Source organism: Colossoma macropomum, unplaced genomic scaffold (genome assembly GCF_904425465.1).
Source record: "Colossoma macropomum unplaced genomic scaffold, Colossoma_macropomum, whole genome shotgun sequence".
In the NCBI taxonomy this organism is placed as follows: Eukaryota; Metazoa; Chordata; class Actinopteri; order Characiformes; family Serrasalmidae; genus Colossoma; species Colossoma macropomum.
In genome coordinates this window covers 26988928-27010664 of record NW_023494789.1, presented here as the reverse complement: position 1 = coordinate 27010664, position 21737 = coordinate 26988928, and the positions used below count along the sequence as shown (strand labels likewise).

Genomic DNA, 21737 nt, shown 5'->3' with positions numbered 1-21737 from the left:
ATATACTTCTTTGTTTTAAAAAAGCAAGGGAAAGGCAGTTTTCCATGATATGGGCCCTTTAAATAAAAATGAACTACACATTACAGACATTTATTTTTCAGTTCCCAGAAATCATTAAGCCTTATGAAGGCTGAGCAGGCAATGAAGGTTCCCCACTGGTATACACATATACTATAAAATGTTCTTGACATGTGCTATAATAGTATAGAGTTCTGACTTAATGCCACCATGCTGTGAAAGCTAAGTGCAGACCACTAATAGCTAATAATACTGCTCAAATCTCCTCACCCTCCTCTGTAAAGTGACCACTACAGTCATTGAGGCCGTTGAAATTAAGACTGCATGACATGGACATAATATAACATTGCAGTTATTTTGCTACATGTTACATTGTTTTGTAGCATTTAAAAGAGGAGTTCTGCCACAGGCTGCAGTCTGTTTCTGCTCCTAAGTAAAGCTAGCTATACAGCCTCCGTGATTTATTTATGATCAGGAAAATGCTCTGGCAAAGCATGAAAAAAATTAAGCTAAAGTTTGAAGTATATTCCCACTGTTTACTTTATTTGTTTCCTCATGTGGCTCATGTGGGAATAAACGCACTTTGGCTTTGTTTGATCATTTTCTTTTCATATCAGCTCTTGTCAGTAGGAATATTTGGAAATGTGTAAGCTTAAAGGGTCTCAATGCTAGAGGACTACAGGTTTAAAAACACCATACTTAAATCTTCCGTCATAGTGTAAGGTGAGTTAGAGCAGTAAAAACTCTGCAGAACTCCTTGAGGGCTTGGTTTAAAGATGTCCGACTTTAAGTGAAGTGCAGCTTAAAAAAGCATCAGTTGTTGCTCTAGGCACAAAGATGTTAAGGTCTCAGTAAATTAATTGCAATTATTGAATGGCAATTACTGATATTTGGCAACACCACTCATGTTTAATGGCTTTAGCTCATGTTTAATGGCTTTTAGCTTTAGCAGTTTTCATTATGATCTTGATGATCATTTGTTCATGTCCTGTTGTCAAAGCTTGTCGTGCTGTCACTTGAAGGTGGAATTTTGGCTTGCAGCCTTCTTTCAAACTCCAGAAATCTTTTATTCCATTGAGTGTATCTTCTGCAAATGATTGGTTTAATAGTGTGTTTTGTCCTTATAAACTCACCACAATGATGTTGCACTCATCAAGTCAGAAATGCTAGTGGCAAGCTTGGGCAAGTTCTGTTTATACAGCAATAAACCTACAGCACTTAGAAAACAGTACTTTTGCCTGCTCAGCCCACTATATTTACTTTACCTTAACCCTTAAAATCCCAGGTTTATTACATACTAAGGGTCAGTAACTGCATGGATTTCAATGTAAACTGGTTGAGCTATTCTTATGTTATAGAAGCATTAAATAAATCCTTAGGCCTGCTGGTGCCTCCTGGCCATTTCAGATGTTAAAAAATAATCATTAAAATATTTCAAAAATCATATTATTTTTTGCATTCATGTATGAATTCATTTAAAATCTCATACATCCATTATAGGTTACAAAACATCCCTCAACATTCACTCAATCCTGTTACCTGAACAAAATGTAAACACATTTTTGAGAGGTTAAACATTTTCTTTGATTCAGTGTTGAAAAAAGAGAATAAATAAATGAATGAATGAATGTATGTATGTTAAGAGTCAGAAGTATGAATGTATGCATGTATGTATGTATGTATGTATGTATGTATGTATGTTAAGAGCCACAAAGGCTAAACCACAGCTCTGGTCGGGAAATCACCCACATATCACCAGTCAGTATGTTCTGGTGAATTTTGCTGACCAAGGTGGCAAACACTGCGGTCTGCCAAGTTAATGGTAAATTGTTGCTTGTTGTGAACAGTGTAAAGACTATGTCAAGCTGTCTGGCCAGTCTGACCTAGGCCATAAACTATGAGTGTGCTACTCCTCTACAGGGCTTATTGCTGTAATGGGGAAGTGATCATTAAAAAAAAGTTCTGTTTTACCCTTATCTTCAGAAACAATGACAACAACCAGCCAAAAAACAATGTCCTGGATTACTTAAAGGGAACTTTTCCCAAGTGTGTGACCTCTCTCTTGACCTACTGACAGTTAGTCACAACCACACAGCATTCAGTGGAAGAAGACAAATGTCACAATTGTCACAATAAAAATGACAATTTCACAAGACCTTCCTAACATCCTGTGCCATGTGTTGTTTTTGTAATGCTATCATGTTGTATGAAAGCGTAGTTCATTCATTTTCCTGACATGGTTTCATCTCAAATTAAATGTAAAATCATGCCTGATACATTGAGATGATGAAGTCATATGAGACGCCAGTTGCAGGATTTCCAGTTATCACAGTACAAACCTGATATAAGACGTGTGGTGAGAAATGGTAACACTTTATTTGGATGGTCCACTGTAGATGCTTTGTAAATGCTCAGTATATCGTTAAGTAAAATTCAACTAAGTATTTGTTAAAAGCAACTGAACTTTAAGTTGAGTGTTATTTGGAGGATCCACTGTAGATGCTTTGTAAATGCTCAGTCTGCTAATAAGTAACATTCAACTAAACTATCTATATCAGTGTGAAAGAGTTTATTAAATCTATCCCTAACCCTAAACCTAACCATAACCCTAACCTCAAGGCTAAACTTACACCTACTCCTAACCTTAACCCTAACCACAATGTTGTTGATAATCAGCTGAACATCACTGGAAAGTTTGTTAATGATTTAAGTATCGGTAGAGTAGAGTTAGGGGACCATCCAAATAAAGTGTGACTGAAATAACTCATCAGAGAATTAATCAGCATTGAGGACCAGACATGACAGTGACCCAGACAGTTCCCATGCCTAAACCCCATTAGTCACAGCACCTCAAGTTTCTCTATGAGTTGTGAATTGAGGGTCTCCTCATTTTCAACTCAATCTTGTTGAACCCATTCTGAACTCAATCAGAATCTTTCTTGTCAGATGAGGACTTCTGGATCTCAAAGGTACACTGGGTCTTTTTCCCTTGATTTCTGAGGAAAACTGACCAAAGTCAGGCTAGTAGCCAAGCCTCTCAGTCTCAACCTAAGGACCATCTAGACCATAAACCTAAAGCTTTTCTCTGCTTTCCTCTCCAGTGTCCGCATGTGATGCTGTAGCACTCTGGAACCAGATTCAGGGTAAACTGTAGATCAGTGGCCACCAAACCTGGTCCTGGATATATACTATCCTGCAAAGTCTAGTTCAAACTGCAATCTGCCACACCTGCTCCAGCTAATGAACCCTCTGGGGTCCATGAACTGGCCCACGCATTAAATGCATAAAATGTTTCTACATTTGTTTCTCTATCTATCTTTCTCTATGTAGTGGTAATACAGCACAGAAACACTGTTCAAACATTTCCAGATTTACGAGGCTGTGAAGAGGGCTTGAAATACATGCCTCTCACCGTGTGTAATATGTGGATTTGTGTGTCTACATTTTGTGTGAAATTGACCAATGGACGCTCGGGAAGTCACTAAGGACTGACCCATTACATCAGAACCCTTCATTCTTCCTTTCATTCCACATCAGAGACACGTGAAATGGCACGCAAAAAAAAGTTTACAGCCGCTGAAGTTGCTGCAATGGTTTGCAAAGTAGCGATGATGTTATATGCAAGTGCCTTTATGGGCAAATTTAAGAAGATATGCAAAAAAATGAGAAAATGCCTTCAGAAGGTTCACTTCTTCAGAGGTCTGTGATTGGTTAGATCAGATACATTATGGGTAACGGGAAGGGTAGCATGCTAGCTTTAGATTTGAGCCAAACTCTAAAGGAAAGTAGATTTCTAGGAGAAGAGTTAGTGACCACTGCTCTAGATAGAAGTTTATTGTTGTTGTATGCCATGTTGCATAGATTGTTAACTAATCTGACTCCTGGTTTTCACTGGGGTAATTTAATAGTACTGTCTGATTTGATCTCACCTATAGAGATACATGTATATCTCTTAGAGTTCTCATATTTAGTTGTTTCAGTTTGTTTATCTTACTATGTATGCTGTGGTCATTTTCCTTTTCTATGTACATCCTGCATTATTCCTGTCTTTCATTAAACCTTGAATTCCATGAGTTCTAATAACCAAGAACTAAGATTTCTCTCAGATATTGAGAAAATGATTACTGTTTCACTTGTTATATACTGTCCCCTTAGAGTTGCCCATCAAATATTCCTCATGTGGACACTATTGTGTCTTGTTGATCTGGTGCCTCGCTTATTAGAATTAATATTATTATTAATAATAATGGGCGGCACGGTGGCGCAGTGGGTAGCGCTGTCGCCTCACAGCAAGAATGGCCTGGGTTCGATTACCGGCCAGGTGACCAGCGTCATTTCTGTGTGGAGTTTGCCTGATCTCCCTGTGTCTGTGTGGGTTTCCTCTGGGTACTCCAGTTTCCTCCCACAGTCCAAAGACATGCAGTCAGGCCAATTGGAAATGCTGAATTGCCCCTAGGCGTGAATGTGTGACTGTGTATGTCTGTCTGCCCTGCGATGGACTGGCAACCTGTCCAGGGTGTATCCTGCCTTTTGCCCAATGACAGCTGAGATAGGCTCCAGCACCCCACCGCGACCCAGAAGGATAAGCGGTTTAGATGATGTATGTATGTATGTATGTATGTATGTATTAATAATAATTTGTAACACCTTTATTAATTGTAATAATTTACCAATAACTCCTACAATAAGCTTTATCAAAGTAAATATTTTTTCAGTGAATGATGTCATTGTTCCATACCTGTCTCAGTTACTGATTACCGCTCAGAAACTGGTAGTTATATACTGGTGTTGAAGCTGTCTAAATGCACCATAATTCTATACTACATTATATCAATACAAAATAGGAGAAAAGGAAAATGTGCATATTGTGCAATGATAAACTTGTGTGCTTGTGTGTAAAATTCCTTCCAAGCAGCTGATTCAGTCACTGATGTTTTTAACTGCCTTGACTGCCTAGAAAGACTTCTTGTTCATTTCAGCTGGATATTTAAATGACGTGAAAGATGCAAAATTTGGCTTAATTTTTTAAGTATCATGTTTTCTGTTCTGCCTTGATTACTTTTTAAGTAAACACATAAGCGAGACAGTGTAAGGGGGGTTTGAAAGCCCACAAAGGCTCAGAAGCTCGAAGAAACTGACACTTTGAAAACACTACACTAGGACTCATGCTGGAATGAACTGTGTGTAAACTCTAAATGCTTTTATGCCAGACAAGCAAAAGCAATACAAAGTACAAAGGGAATATCTGTGCTAACATCTTGGTTCCAATGGTACCATAAACTAAACAGCAGCGTGCCTGAGTCTTTTCATTTAATGACTGATGGCTGGAGTTCATAGAGTTTAAACAAAGTAGTAACTAGTATTGTGAACATGTGCTCAAATAGTCTACTACACTCTTAAAAATATGGTTCTTCAAGGGTTCTTTAGTAAGAGAATTGGTTTTGCTTAGAGCCATGAGTTATGTAGAATCATTTGATGGTTCTTTGATGGTATGTTGTATATGGTTCTATATAGCATCAAAAAGGGTTCTTCTATTGTTGCAAGCTTGACAACCTAACAATAGCAGAACTATTTTTGGTGCTATATAGAATTATTTCCAATCAATATAAAGAACCATTTAACCATGCAAAGAACCATTTAAGCATGCAATGATTCTATATACTCTCCTAAAAATATGGTTCTTCAAGGGTTCTGTAGTGAAGACAATGGTTGTATGTAGAACCATGAATACTCAAAGAGCCATTTGCATGCTTAAAAGCTTCTTTGAATGGTGAAAAGGTTCTTCAGATTGATGGAGATGTTTTGTTCTATAAAGAACCTATTTGAAGATGGTTCTATATAGCTTAAAAAAGATTCTTCTATTGTTGCAAGCTAACAATAAGTAACCTAACAGTAGCAGAACTCTTTTTATGCTATATAGAATACTTCTGTATCAGTCTGAAGAACCATTTCACCATGCAAAGAACCATTTAAGCATGCAATGGTTCTATATACCCTCTCAAAAAAGATGGTTCGTCAAGGGTTTTTTAGTAAAGACAATGGTTCTAAATAGAACCATGAACACGATGTCAAGCGATAACAATAGAAGAACGCTTTTCGGTGCTATATAGAACCATTTTCAAACAAGTTCTATATAGAACAACATATTATCCATCAATAATAAAGGACCTTTTCAACATTCAAAGAAGCATTTAAGAGCGCAAATGTCTCTTTGAGTGTTCATGGTTCTTCATAGAACCATTGTCTTTGCTAAAAAACCCTTGAAGAACCATCTTTTTTGAGAGGGTATATAGAACCATTGCATGCTTAAATGGTTCTTTGCATGGTGAAATGGTTCTTCAGATTGATGCAGAAGTATTCTATATAGCATAAAAAGAGTTCTGCTGAGTGATCTTTTTGAAGCATGTAGAACTCTTGATTCTAATTAGAACTGTCCCCCTTACTAAAGAACCCTTGCAGAACCATCTTTTAAAGAGTGTATGAAATACCAAAAAGCAGTACTAATTAAGCATCGCTTGCTCTGTGCCAAACACTATAGCCACAAACTAAATAAATAAATAAGTAAAAATCCAGGGTTACAGGCTAATGGCCATGCATATGAGCTATTCATTAGTCAGGAAATCTTTAAAGGTGAGTCACATTGTTTGATCTTGTTGTTGTTGGAGGCTAATGATCACTCTGCAGTACATCAGCCTCCTTTGTAGACGACTCTGACAAGCAGCATCTGAACAAAGAAGGAGAAAAACAGAACATAGATCTTTGCATTAAGAATCATAGGTAGAGGTTTAAAGATTTATTTCTTCTTACAATGACTTTGATTTCCTCTCTCATTGCCTGAAGTTTCACCTTTAATTTCGGTTCCTGCGCTGACAGATCCTGGCATCAATAATAATCAGGCTGCCGCTGGTGTCCTCAGATGCCAGGACGTTGGATTTAATCACACGATTCAAGAGAGGCAATCGGGTAAAACCAAGTGAGCAAAGCAGCTGAGGAGAGCTAGCACTGCCTGTCCCACTGACACTGAGGCATTACCGTCAAAATAAACATATCTAGAGTGGAATATTCCCTCTTTGGCGGTACAAGTATTCAGAAGGCTGAGCATCTGGGTCTGTGTTAATTAACTTGGCATTAGCCACGTTCGGTTTTGTTTAGCGCCGAGCTCATGGGGCTGTTTTAGAACTGTTAATTTAAGCTCGAGGAACATGGGAATGCCTGTGCCTGATTTGAGGAGAATTACCGCCAGGCTTCCCTTGTGGAAGAGCCTCTCCTGAAATTTCACAGTAATTTAACAGTGCTGTCAATCAGAGTTTCCTTAACATTCCCTTATGCCATTGCAGTGACAGGAAAGGAGAAAGACAGAGGGGGGGAGAGGAAACAATGGTCATTGCGTGTATTTCCCCTCGCAGCAGAACAGGTGTCCAATCTACTTTGCCTCCAAATGACTTCAAATGAATCCAGGAAAACATGCAAAAGAAATACAGGTGATTATACTCTAATATACAAACATAATGACTGAAATGGCCATCAATTTTGTTTAGATTTATTGCAACATGTTAGAGAAACTGAGATAACGTTGCAATCATAAATAAACCTTGCATCTCCTAATTGATAAAAAAAGGGGAAAAACATTGTTAACATTTAATTGTGGTTGAAGTAATGAGATTTTATTCCTGGTGATTTTCTATTGGTCCATTTCTCATGAAATAATTGGTTTCCGAAATGCATTAAACACCCCTTTCATACACTTTCTTTTCTTTTTTTCATGATATACATTGTTGTGAGAGTGCTTTACACATACAAAGAATAGTAATGCTATATTATGATTAACATCTTCTTTAGAGAAATTATAATGACAAAGTTAACAAAGTTTTTTGTTACAAATGGATACACAGCATTTTGGAATGCAACTGTTCAAATGTGTGCAAACATACATTTAATACAATTATATAAATATTTTGTTCTTCCTCACGATTACTTCTTTCCATGGTCTTGAGGGCTCACAGATATGTTCTTGCATAAAGTTATGCTGATATGTCAATAGTTTTTGATGTCAATTTATATTTACAGGCCTTTATAAATATCTAATAGTTTATTCATGACTTTTAACAAGGAAATAATAAATGCTTTAATTTCAGTTATTACTTATTTTAATTATTGACATGCAGATAAATAATTTGTTATAAACCCTAACCATTAACAACTGTTTGTTAGTAATTGTTTAGATATTTTATACTCATCTACTCATTATACTCAAGTTAAACAACTTCATGTAAAATGTTTATATACAAATAATTCATATTCACTGTGAATAACTAATGATTAGACATCACAGTAACAATATTGAAATGCCATCAAAATTAAGCTGCCCAACCGTAGAAATGCTTTTAAATGCTTTTAAAGGACAATCGTAAATGAATAAATTGTAAATTCAGTCATAACATTATAGTAAGCGTCCTTTTAACTATTAAAGAAGAATATGAGCCATTTAAAAGTGATAAACTAAGGAAATTTAGTTTATTAATCACAAATTAGCAAGATAATAAACAACTACTTCATCATTTAAAATGTAATGCACAAGTTTATGGAGTAGTTTTTCATAATGATTATGAATTGTTTATATGCAGTTAAGTGAACTCTTAATAACTGAAATTGTAGTATTGTTTAACTGTCAGTTATGAGAATCAAGCAATTAAATCCTAAAACAAACTACTACTAATGATTAGGATGAAATTAAAGCATTTATTAATAGATATGTAACAGTGGATGGACCATCAATGCTTTTTGGCCTCTCTTTTAGCACTACTTCAAAATCACAAGCGAAAAAAGTAGTTTGCTTTACATGGTTACCAAATAAGTGAACACAGTGCATGATTTTCAAGTCATCATTCAATAAATGTCAAACCATCTATTGAACAATTGAGCAATGTTAAACAGTGCTGCTAACTAGGAGAGAGGAGCTGGTATGCGTTAGCTCTGCTAGCATGCCAACAGCTGTACCCAACACAGAACATGTTCAAATCCGGCTACCCGAAGCACCGACAGAAGTTTGAATGATTAATAATAGGCAAAATGAAACCTGTTCTGTGGTGTTTGGATCTGTAGCCTGACAGGCTACATTAACGTTAGCTTAGCGAGCAGGCTACAGACATAAAGAGTGCCACCCATCACAGTACAGGCGTGATTCTGAAAATTGGAACTATGTTAACACAAATTTAGAGGATAACATTTTTTAAGAGAGCAAAGGTAAACCGCAATCAAACCTATTGTGTGGTGTTTGGGAAAGAGTTAGCAGGCCATACATGCCACACCACAGCATGGGCTCCGTTGTATCTAACTGATGCTAAAATAATACCCATTTAGAGGAAAGTGCAAAGTGGAGTGACTGGTGTTGGAGTGAAAGCTGAAGTTGAATGTGTTCTGTGGTGTGTGCAGAGAACGTGCGGCTCTGATGCGTGTAGCTCTTTGCTGTGGCTGAGCTGCTATCATGCTTAGTTTTTCTGAGGTTTTTCCTGGATCTGATTTCTCCCCTTTTTTGTTAGCACCACCTCTCTATGAGCTCCCACACAACCAATCAGTGAGCCTCTTAAATCTAAATGGGTGGAATGTCTTTACTTATCCATTCAGACATGGAATAAAAATGTGACACGTCATAATTTTGAAATACAGTCATCAATTTTAAATATCGTCATTATTTTTACATACTGTGGTATACTGTATTACCATCATACCACCCAGCCATACTTTGTACTCATCTCCACATGTCATAATCAACAGTATGTTTTCAAGGTCCAATTTCAAGTCATGGAATGAAGATCTTTCTTGTTTTGAAGAAGCTCACACTACAGTGCATTTGGGACACTTGTCATGAGAATCTATGCAATAATTTTCTGCATCACATTTTTTACGAGGTCATTTCTTAAAACTCAGCAGTGGTCAATAGTGTTTTATGGTTCCAGCAGCCAAAGGACAGTGCTGGGGCAGTGGTAAGGTTAATAACGAACTATACTGCACTGAAATGTGTAAATTTGCAGTGTCCACCACATCCCCAGTAGCCTTCATATTGCTTGGGAGCAGGGATGTGCCTGAAACAGGCTGTAAATTGAATTTTAATGGAGCAATATAATATGCTGAGTCATGCACTTTTTTCAGCAGCTCTTCCCAACACTGTCACCAAGCAGTCAGTCTTATGACCCTGAATTATCCCTGTCATCTTGCTCCTCACAGATTTATCCAATCAGCCTCTGGAGTACACACAGAAGGCGCTGGATTTACGCATGCTGCCGCACATTTGAGCGAATCCACAAACTGTATGTCATTTGTTCGCGTTCAACAAATCTGATCCTGGTGCTGTGGCTTTCTGACGTAAGCACTACTTTGTTTTTGATGAAGAAGTGCTTCTGTTTTATGATTCCAGAAAACCATCTGTTTGTTGGCTTGTCAGACAGCTGTCCAAACTATTGATTTTTGTAGTGGGTCAGTGGTCAGAACAAGGGTGTTGCACTCTTCTTATTTCCACAAAAGAGATACTACCATCCCAGAAAGCATACAGGCAGGGGTAGCCACATATTTTGTTGTGGGTTCTGTTGAGACAAGGACTTTGAAAAAAGTAACAAAATCCACGTTACTCTCAGCATTACATCATCTCCTCGTTTCTTGGTATTTGCAGCGTGCTGCTAAGGTACAACCCTGATGTGAATTCAGACACTTCTACTCTGCTTCAGTCTGCGTCAAAGCTTCATTCACTATTTATAGAAATGATGAAGCTAATACCTCTACAGTTATATACAGTACTGTGAGAAATCAGAGATCTCCATTTATTTATTTAATTTCCAGCATAAACGGAAACCATACAAGTTATCAATTTCTCAGTGAAAAACAACATATTTGCACATATTTAAGCATATTAAATATATTTAATAGAAAATTACACAGAAGCATCAACGACTACACACAGCTGCATGCAAAAGTTTGATCGCCTCTATTCAAATTACGTTTTGTTGATTTTCTAAGTGAAAATAAGTGAACACATCCTCTACAGAGAACTTAATATGGCATTTTCTGCACGTTTTACTGCGTAATTTCTATTTATTTGCTAAGTTTAATATATTGGGGAAAAAAGTAAAATGTGTAGTTTAACATATACCATAACTTTCGCACAGGCCACATTTTAAATATTACATTTCAATTTGTTAAATTCAGCAATTAAACAATAATTGTGTATTAAGATGTGCAGAAGTGTGTTCTCTGTAGAGGATGTGTTCACTTATTTTTATCTTTACCTGAGGTGCCCAAATTTTTGCATCAACTGTAAATTCTACATTTCAGTATTTGCTGTGCCCAGTCTTCACCTTTATTACAGTTCATTGGTTTTGCTTTCAGTTCTTCAGTGAAATCTGCAGGGATATTTTTCCACACCTCCAAAGTTCAGCGTTAAAAGTTGGCTACACTTTTTTGCTTCTCACAGTCCAAGTAATCCCAAACACATTCAGTGATGTTGAGGTCTGGACTCTGGGGTGGTCAGTCTGTTGTTCTGAGAACACAGCTACAGTATTTCTTCTTTTTTGTCTATTTGCTTTTCTCAAAAGTTGCCAGCCATTCATCTTTTCACAGTGGTCAGCTATTCTCTCACAGTGGAACAATGGACAGAAACACCTGTGGGTTTTTCAGATATAAAGCAAGAGTGGAGTTTGATTTTCTGCTCTCTCTCAAAGATGAAAGCTTTAAGTACTGTTTATCTGACTGTGGCAGTTTTGGTGGTCTACCAGTCTTTCACAGGTCCTATGTTCTCTGTAAGTTTTTGAAATTTTCTGGAAATGTACTTATTTTCCTTCAACTTTCCCATTCCTTACGCAAGTGGACTTTTGCACAGTACTGTATCACACATTATGGAGTTTTACATAAAATGCAGGATTTACAAAAATAGCAAGAGATCTAATGTACAGCACTGGCCATTAGTAAATTACGCTCAAGGGCTGAAACAGCATTCAAGAGCTATTTTTGAACACACACACACACAAAAAAAACTATTTAGGTGAAGTACAAAACTGTCAAAAGTTCTATCATAAAAACATTTTAATGAGTCATTAGCTTTCCTCAGTCCACCAAGAAAACCTCTTATGATCATCTAAATTGCCATTTTATCACATTGAGTGCTTAAACAATTGAATTGAGATGCTCTACAATGGCATATTAATACAATCCCATTATTATTAACAATACTAAAATCCAATTATTAATAACAAAATGGACAGTCAAGCAAGTGAGGTTTCATTATTTTATCCCACTAAAAAATCTAAAATTAAAGTATTATTCAAAATTCAGCGGGCCACATTCAGCAGGGTGGTCTTTAGATTTAATGCAGTTACATCCGGACTATTACCTCAGTTAGATGCAGAATTTGATTCCTCTGCCCGAGCATGGAAAAAAGCAGCTTACTGTTATCTGTTTGGAGGTTATCACTTGAGAATCCAGTAGAATTAGTCACCACATCACTGAAGAGGGAGATTAGTATAGTATCTGCCTGAGTTGAAAAGCCCTTTATCACTTTCATTATATCATATTTTTAATGCTGAACAAAACATCTTGCGGCATCTTGCAGGCAAAAGAAAAAAAAAGTGTCTGTGAGTAGCAGCTCATTCAGATAAGTTATTACAACAAGAAATACCCCCCAGAATCAAAAGGAACCCTTGTTTTTTTCTCAGCAAGGCAATCTCAACAGCAAAATCAATGAAAACGTCTTTGGGATGTAGCAGTAAAATGAGTATAACCACATAAAACAAGAGGAACTCTTCAAAATAATAAAAAGTTTTTGTTTAACGCCCCAGTGGAAAGATTGAGCTTTGTTAAGGTTTAATCGTAATTCACTCCATGATAACGACCACAATGAGAATTCCATTTGAATGGTCTATCCACCAGCAGATGAGGCTATCACAAAAGGAGATAGCATGCATTAATCCATGCAAGGTATTGTATGTTTCTCATCAGCTCTGAGGGTGCTGAATAATCCTCCCAGTTTTAAATGTAAAACAGACCCTAACTGCCCTGCTGATGGTTTTCTGCAAAGCGATAAACCTGCACGGATAGAGCCGAGGTGAAACTGCGCTTAGTCCAACAGAGCTAAATTCATTTTGCCAGCTCACGGAATGGAGTTATCTGAATCAACTGTCCTATATTCACCAAGGGATATTGAGGAAAGGCAAGGTCAAATTACATGGGATTCGGAAAGCATTAAACTTCTCTGGCAGAGAAAAGTTTTCCAACTCCAAAAGAGATAATCACAACCTCCTTGTGTGCTCAGAAGAGACAGAGGAGCTGAATACATCCATAAACTCCATATAAATCAAAAAAATAATAATAATCAAGAGGCACAACTGAAGTAATGCCTTTTGTAAGGTGTTCTACAATGGTAATCTCGTATGCTGATGAAGTGAATTAACTGAAAACCCTGAGAGCGATTCACAAACGCTTTGATCATTTATCCTGTAGTTTCAATGTCATAAGAGCGTCTGATCTTTAAGGTCTTCCCTCTGTAGAATAGCAAGTTGACGTGACTGATGTTATGTTAGCCTAAGAGCAACGGCATCAAAAGAGCCTGAATTAGGTCTGAGACCACTTAACATGTCTATTTATCACAGCCCCTTTGTACCATCTGTGGAGAAAAGAAAAGAATAAAGCTCACTTCGACCATTTATCTCGAGGTGCCACCTCTTAAAGTGCTTAGGCGGCGTGGGATCAATCAATTTGCATTCACTTTGTCATCAAAGACAAAGAGATGTATATTGATTTCAGTGATTCTCTAAGACCATAAAATCAAGACTGGCCTTGACACCTGTTTTGCTGAAATTACACCATGATGAACTTTTGACATTGTTATTTTTACATTTTAGTCATAGTCATTTCACATACTTATTAAAGAAATGCTTCATTGTACACTGAATAGATTTTAACCTTTTAACTGTGCATCAGTAACAACATACCCAAAGTTAAAGGAGCACTGTACCCAAAGTTAAAGGAGCACCCAAATACTTTGGGCTACAGTCATGATCTTGGTCTCATTTGAAAGGAAACATTCTCAAGTTTTTGTCCTCCAACCGTGAGAATAATGGTATGAATTGTTGAAAGAGAATAACAGATGATAGAATGGATGAGTTTATTTCCACCTTACTCATATATCTCTGAACTGATCTCTGACTCTAGCCATGTTATTAAGACCACATGTTCTAGATTATAATGTCTCTGTGGGTAGTAGCAAATCTTTGAAGGTAAGGATTCACAGATTTGCCTGCATTTACCCATTTGGTGCTTATATTGCAAATTTACTGATCGTATCGGGAATCGAATCCTGAGATTTCAAGCTTTTCTACACTATATTCTGTCACTATATTGCTGGATTATATGATACATAAAAAAAACCACAATAGAATGTTTTGACGGAAGTGTACAGGGACTGGTACAGTGATCTAGAAAAGGTTAAAGACAGTAATAGCATGCTTGAGTCTTATTAAGACCTGATGTTGTTGCCTTCTGTAAAGCTAAAAAAGATGCTTCTAGTAAAGGCAGTATTGCATTAGCAATTAACTCCCTGGCAACAAATTACTTTACAGTGTAACTACAGTTAACAGTTTCATAAATAGTAAGAACAGCGTTCGAAACTGATTCCAAGTATGTACTTCTTTTAAAATTGAATGCACTTTTATTTTAACAACCTTCAGCCTTTCAGTCAGCTTATCAGATTAAACAGAACAAAAACAGTCAAGGGAAATATTTACTATTCAATAAATGCTAAAGCATCAATCTAACAACAAGTGCAAAATGTTAACAGTGCTAGGACAGCAGAGTGGAGCTGGCTGTTATCCTAGCACTAGCTTAGATAGCAGACTAACAACTGAACACATCACAGGATTGCTAACTGGACTTTGCTTACTCACATTTGAGCCTTTATCCTCAGCAGAGAAGTTAATTAGACCTGTTTTGAGGGGTGTGGAGCTGTTATCATACTTGCTAAGCTAGCATTAGCACTTTGTCCTACTTAGTTGGTTAGCACTGTTTACCATTTAGCTATTGTTGTAGTTAAACTGATGCTTGATAGCATTCACTTAGTGATGACTTGATAATGTGCTTGTTTATTATTTGCTGGTTAACCCCTTAAATGGCCAGAGACCACCAACAGGCCCAAAGGTTTATCATACACTTCTATAACCTAAGAATAGCTCAGCCAGTTTAGTCCCTGTAGTTACTGAAGAATAAGTCCTAGTTTGTAATAAGCCTGGGATTTTAAGGCGTTAATATGAATTTGAACTAGAATCATTTCATAATTTTGAAACTACTTACTATGTACAAGTTGTTTAACAGATATTATTTCCATATTCCAAGCCTTGTAAGCTCTGTTTATTCAACAGTTAGTTAATTGTGGTGTAATAATGGCACTATAAAATAAAATTTTACCCATTTTTCTTCTTTAATAAAACTGGTTTATAAAATTAAATTCCAGAGATGTATATATTCAAACTCAAACACTGTAAAACTGCAGTGACAAATAGCGAAGTAACTCGTGTGTAATCATATGATCAGAATTACGCTGGGGCTTCGTGAATTATGAGTTCAGCACCATGGACAGTTCCTGTTTTGCTGAGAGTCCAGAGCTGTTCCGCTGTGGCTTTAGCCCATCTATCACGATCTGTTCTCTGATAACACACACACACACACACACACAGCACAGATCGGTGTTCCTGCAAATCACCAGAAGACAAACAGCCTCTCTTTGCCAACCTCAGCGATGGATTTGTTCTGTGTGTCCATGGTTAAAGAGTAGTGCTCGCTCTGAACACTGCAGACAGGTTTTCACTAAAACTCTCAAGCAGCCGAAAAAAAGAAAAAAAAAAGACTAAATATATCTAAAATGACATCAGGAACATGTCCAATAGTAGCAGTGCTGAATGCTTGTCATTTGCCATTTCCTCTCTTGTTGTAAGACACTATTCATTCTCACTGAGGAATTTGAATGGATGCATTGGGGTAAAAAAAATCAGAAGCATGATTTTATTACCTGCCTCTGCAGTCTGACTCACTCTTCCAGCATAGATGAGGGCTAGGGTCCAAAGAAGGGAGCGCAGCACCTACACACATTAAGGGAGCACATAATGGCACAGCTCTGCCTCTTGATATGGCACAAATATAGATCTGCTAGTATATGGAGTTTTCCATTTATCTCAGGGCAACTTCACTGCATACATTTTCTACTTACTCTAAGAGATTTTACTCAACCAGGGCTGCAGTCAGAACAGCGCTCTTGAATTTGCTTGATCCTAATCGGTTTCATTTCCACATGAATAAAATCTATTAGATCATAAGAGTGGGTGACATGGCAAAATTACAGTGTCATGATACTTTGATGTTTTTGTTATATACAGTGTGTATCACAGTAGTTTTACTGAGTTTGCGTAAGTTGGAACACACAGAATGACCCAGTGGAGCCACATTTATTGAAAGCATGATTTTTATTAAATGTTTCACAGCTGCACTAAATCCAATTAAACAGGATCAATTATGCTCTCTTTTTAATGAAATGTAGTTAGTCAGTGTTCTTCAGGTAACCTAATGTGCACAGGAAAGCCATTTGTAGTGTATTGTGACAATTTATTTACCCTGTCATATAACATCAACGCAGTTTTTTGCCAAAACTAAGGATTTAAAAGACAAAATTGTGCTGATCTGACCTATTTTAAGATCACACTTCTATAACCTAATAATAGCTCCATTAGTTTGTATTGAAGTCCCTGTAGTTAATGAATAATATACATTTGTATGTAATAAGCCTGGATTGTTAAGGGGTTAAATCAAGTAAATTCAATGTAACACATGAATATGAATGTGCCAAAAAGGGTTCTCTGGAGTGATGCCATCAAAGAACCATTTTGGTTCCTTAAAGAACCTTTCAATGAATTATTAAATATCCATTTTGTACATAAGATGTGAGTGCTAAGAACCTTTTTAAAAATGAAAGAACCTCCACATAACGTAATGTTTCTCTACACTGTTAGATAAAAAAGGTAATGCGTTCATTCATCAAGGTAGAATGTAAATGTATCCACAAAGTTACAACAGCAGTTTTAAGGTTCTATTGTGTTCATTAAATAAGTTTTTGTCCCATAAGAAAAGTATATATTTGTACCCTTTTATAACTTGATATTTTAAAACAGAACAATAAAATAAAAAGCCTGGAGATGAGACAGGGTGTGTGGTAGTCAACACAACTTAAAAGAGTGAGAGAGGGTACCACCCCAGTGACAGTTTAGTACCTTTTTTTTTCTGAGAGTGCACCAATTAGGCATGTTTATCACAGTTTGGGTATTACCATGATACTGTGTTATGAATAAACACTCCATGTTATAATACATGTGCACTCTCAGAAAAAAAGGTACGAAGCTGTCACTGGGGGAGTACCCCTCTTGTCACCGGGGTGGTACCCTCAAGGGTACATTTAGTCAGGAAACATAACTGTTCCAAAATCCACTAAAATTATATTTTCTAAGTTTTATTGACTCCACATACCCCGTCTCATCTCCAGGCCTTTTTTATTCTTCTGTTTTGAAACATTTGGTGTAAATATGTACTTTTCACTTGGAAAAATGTTATTTAAGTTACACAATTGTACCTTAAAACCACTGTTGTACCTTTGAGGGTACATTTACATTGTCTGTTCCTTGATGAGCGAAAAATGTACCTGCACAGAACCTTTATTTCACAGTGAACAAGCAAGTAGTGTTGTGATGTGATTTTTAGCAATAATATATTGGGGATTATACATTTTGGGGATTCTTTGAAAAAGACTCCCTTGATAGTGTTCTGTATGATGGCACAGTAATCTTCATTCATTTATGGAATCTTATTTTTTGATAGTCTTAATAGCCACCATGTATTTAGTTTTTCCTAAATTTATTGTTGTTGTTATTGTTTGCTCTGGCTGGGTGGTGGACCCTCGAGCTAGCACACTGAGAATGAAAGAATAGCGCTGACACCTTTACTGTGAGCTGTGAAGGTGCTCAGCTCAGGCCAATAACACACTAAAACAGCTGTATAAACATCAAATAAAACAGGATGTGAAACCAGAGCTACTCTGTGTGTCTAAAAACATCTGTGGTAAAACTGCTTCTTGTTTGATTGAAATGCAGTGACAATATTTTAAGACAACAATACCGCATGCCGAATGTCACTGAATATGCACATCTATTATCATTGCAAGGTTTTTCCTAGAACCATGCGCTCAAGCCAAGAACCATTTAGGACAAATCTGCAAATTCCAAACTCAAAAACATTATTTTTTCTAAATAAAATCAAGCTTCAGCCTGCAATCCCACTAACAGACATAAAGCTGGGTATATAAGCCTGTATAGCGGCAGCTTTCTTAAATAAAGGGGGCTTTAGCTTCTAATGTAGTTATCATTCCTGCCTCGTCAAGGGGCTCGAGCACACCCTCCAAAAAACATTACAGAGGACTACTTGTGTTTTAAACATGTGACTTGAGTGAGTGAGAGAGAGAGAGAGAAAGAGGGGGGCAGCAAAGAAGCAAGGCAGCCGTGGCGATCAGCGTCTATGCATTGAAATGTGGTCCCCTCGCACACAAACACACACGCGCGCGCAAACACACGCAGACACACACAGGGACGACGATGCAGAGCAGGAGGGTCAAGCAGAGCAGAGCTGTCTCGGACTTTTATGAGGGAATATTTAAGCGTCGTCTATAGGCATTACGCACCGTGCAGCACTGCGGTCTATCGCAGCTCCACGCGCTACCTTCCAGCCCTCTCGCGCTCAAAGGATACGTTTCAGCTCCGCTCAGGACCAAAAAGGTCGTTCTAGGCGCGTGCAGGAGGTGCTGGGGGAACAATCGGACAGCCCCGCTCGCGCTGCACAATGGGAGCAGTGTGTTACCCAAGTTCGTCAGTGGACTAGGGCACTGGCGCGGACTGACCGACTTTTTTTCGCTCCTGGTTCGGTTTGTGCTCCTGTTTTCTCTGCACGCGCGCCCTGATATTTCTGAAGCCGAACACTGGATGAAGTTGGGAGGCAGCGACTGTGTGGACGTTTCAGCGGAGAATGGGACGAGCTCGGGTCAAGTTTACAGGCTGCTCGTTGTTGGGGTGAGTTAACGCTCGGTTTGTGCTCCCGTTCGCGCTGCGTTAACACGCTAAAAGCATCTCCCAAGTCCAGCCCTGCCTGTGAAGCTGGCCGCGGGGTGCTTTAGTGAGTTTGTGCTGCAGAATGTGCTGCCTTTAGTCTGTCATGTATCCACATGAGAGACGGGCAGCGCACAGCGGCGCATTAAGCCTATTACACGCAGTACCTGAGCTGCTGAGCTACAACTCTAATCCCGCAAGAACATTCAGCTATTTATGATGCCATGTGATGCTATTTGATGGGTCATATGTATTCTCTCTCTCTCTCTCTCTCTCTTCCTCGTCACTCGATTTCCCATTTACTTTCTCTCTCTCTCTCTCAAATCACTAAATTACTCACTCGCTCATTTACTTATTCATTCGCTCTATCATTCTTATGACCCCTCTATCTCTCTTTCTCACACACACACAATTTCCTAATTTCTCTCTATCTATGCCTCTATATATCTCAAATCACTCACTCACCCTCTCTCTCGCACACACACATGCACTCATTTTCCTAATTTCTCTCCCTCTGCCTCTATATTACTCACTCATTCACTCACTCTCATTTATTCTTTCACTCTGTCATCCTCTATCACTCCCTATCCCCCTTTCTTCTCTGTTCCTCGCTATCTCGTTCTCATTCATTAGCTCGTTCATTTACTCATCTCTCTCTCCCTGCTTTTCTCTCAGTCACTCTCTCACCCTCTTCCTCTTTTTCCTCTGTCTCTCTCTGTCTTGCTCTCTTTCTCTCTCTCTCTCCATCTCTCTCTTCTCTCAGTCATTCTGTTTCTCACTCACTCTCAATCACTCATTCTGTCTCTCTCTGTTTCTCTTTCACCCTTTCACTTCTCTCCCTCTCTTTCTTTCTCACTTGATCGCCCCCTCACTCATTTACTCTCTCACACATACATGCTGTCTCACACTGACTCATATTCTCTCTCTCTCTCTCTCTCTCTCTCTCTCTCTCTCTCTCTCTCTCTCTCTCTCTCTCTCACTCTCTCTCTCAGAGTTTGTTTATATTTCTCCAGGGGCCCAAGTACCCCAGCAGTGATGAGCTCTGAGCTGACTAGTGTCGAGTGTTACTGATGCATGGAGGACCAGCTTCAAGCAATTCACAAACCATTTGTCCAGTGATTGACTAATTTAAATCTTTGCCTTTAAGCCTCAATGAAAGGCGTCACAGATCAGGTCATTTTGATGGCTCGGAGGAATCCGAATATGCCTTCATACCAAAAAAAATCAACTTCATGAGTCACTGCACAGAGAAAACAACTGAAGAGGGTAGAGCTGAATCAGTGTTGAGGCCAAACACCAACAAAACAGTCTGAAACTAACAGAAACATTCAGAGGTCTGTGGTTGTCCTCAAAATGCACAGAAAAAGAAATAATGAACCAAATGAACCAGAGCGAATGTGGAGAGAACATTCTAGATATCTCTTCCTGCAGCAAACACAGGTTTATACCAGCCAAACATGGTGTTTGTTTGGTCAGTGTGCTCTGGCCTTCACAGGGATGATATATAATATATATCTAAAATATACAGTACATTACAGAGCCCTGCTGGTGACAACCTGTATAAATCCAAATAATGTGTGGCCACAACTTGGTAAGGCATGGGAATGAAATAATTAAGTCATGGCCATGACTTAGAAAGGTGTTGGAACAAGATCATGCCTTGCTAAGTCATAGCCATGCATTACGATCTCATTCCCATGTCTTACTAAGTCATGGCCATGCATTACAATGTCATTCCCATGCTTTACCAAGTCACGCCCACGCATTTGGCTCTCATTCCCACACCTTACTAAGTCATGGCCATGCATTAGAATCTCATTCTCACGCTTTACCAAGTCATGGCCAAGCATTAGGATCTCATTCCTGCGCCTTACTTAGTCATGGCTACGCATTAGGACTTCATTCCTGCACCATACTAAGTCATGGCCACATATTAGGACTTCATTCCCACGCCTCACTAAGTCATGGCCACGCATTTGGACCTCATTCCCACGCCTTACTAAGTCATGGCCACGTATTAGGACTTCATTCCCACACCTTACTAAGTCATGGCCACGCATCAGGATCTTATTCCCATGCCTTACTAAGTCATGGCCATGCATTAGGATCTCACTCCCATGCCTTGCTAAGTCATGGCCACGCATTACAATCTCATTCCCTCGCCTTACTAAGTCATGACCACGCATTAGGAGCTCATTCTCACACTTTACTAAGTCACAGCCATGCATTAGGATCTCATTCCCATGCCTTACTAAGTCATGGCCACGCATTACAATCTCATTCCCTCACCTTACTAAGTCATGGCCACGCATTGGGAGCTCATTCCCACACTTTACTAAGTCATGGCCATGCATAAGAATCTCATTCACACACCTTAATAAGTCATGGCCACGCATTAGGTCTCATTCCCATGCCTTACTAAGTCATGACCATGCATTAGGTCTCATTCCCATGCCTTACTAAGTCATGACCATGCATTAGGTCTCATTCCCATGCCTTACTAAGTCATGACCATGCATTAGGTCTCATTCCCATGCCTTACTA

The 21737-nt window shown here is 38.4% G+C and overlaps 1 protein-coding gene across 1 annotated transcript in view; it reads left to right on the top strand.

The window, feature by feature from the left end:
- The first annotated feature begins 18902 nt into the window (after positions 1 to 18902).
- Positions 18903 to 21737, top strand: part of brinp3a.2 (bone morphogenetic protein/retinoic acid inducible neural-specific 3a, tandem duplicate 2) — a 51735-nt gene continuing 48900 nt past the window's right edge. Inside the window, exon 1 of the mRNA XM_036570687.1 lies at positions 18903 to 19157. The gene's annotated coding sequence lies outside the window, so the exon portion shown is untranslated. The remainder of the gene's footprint in view (positions 19158 to 21737) is intronic.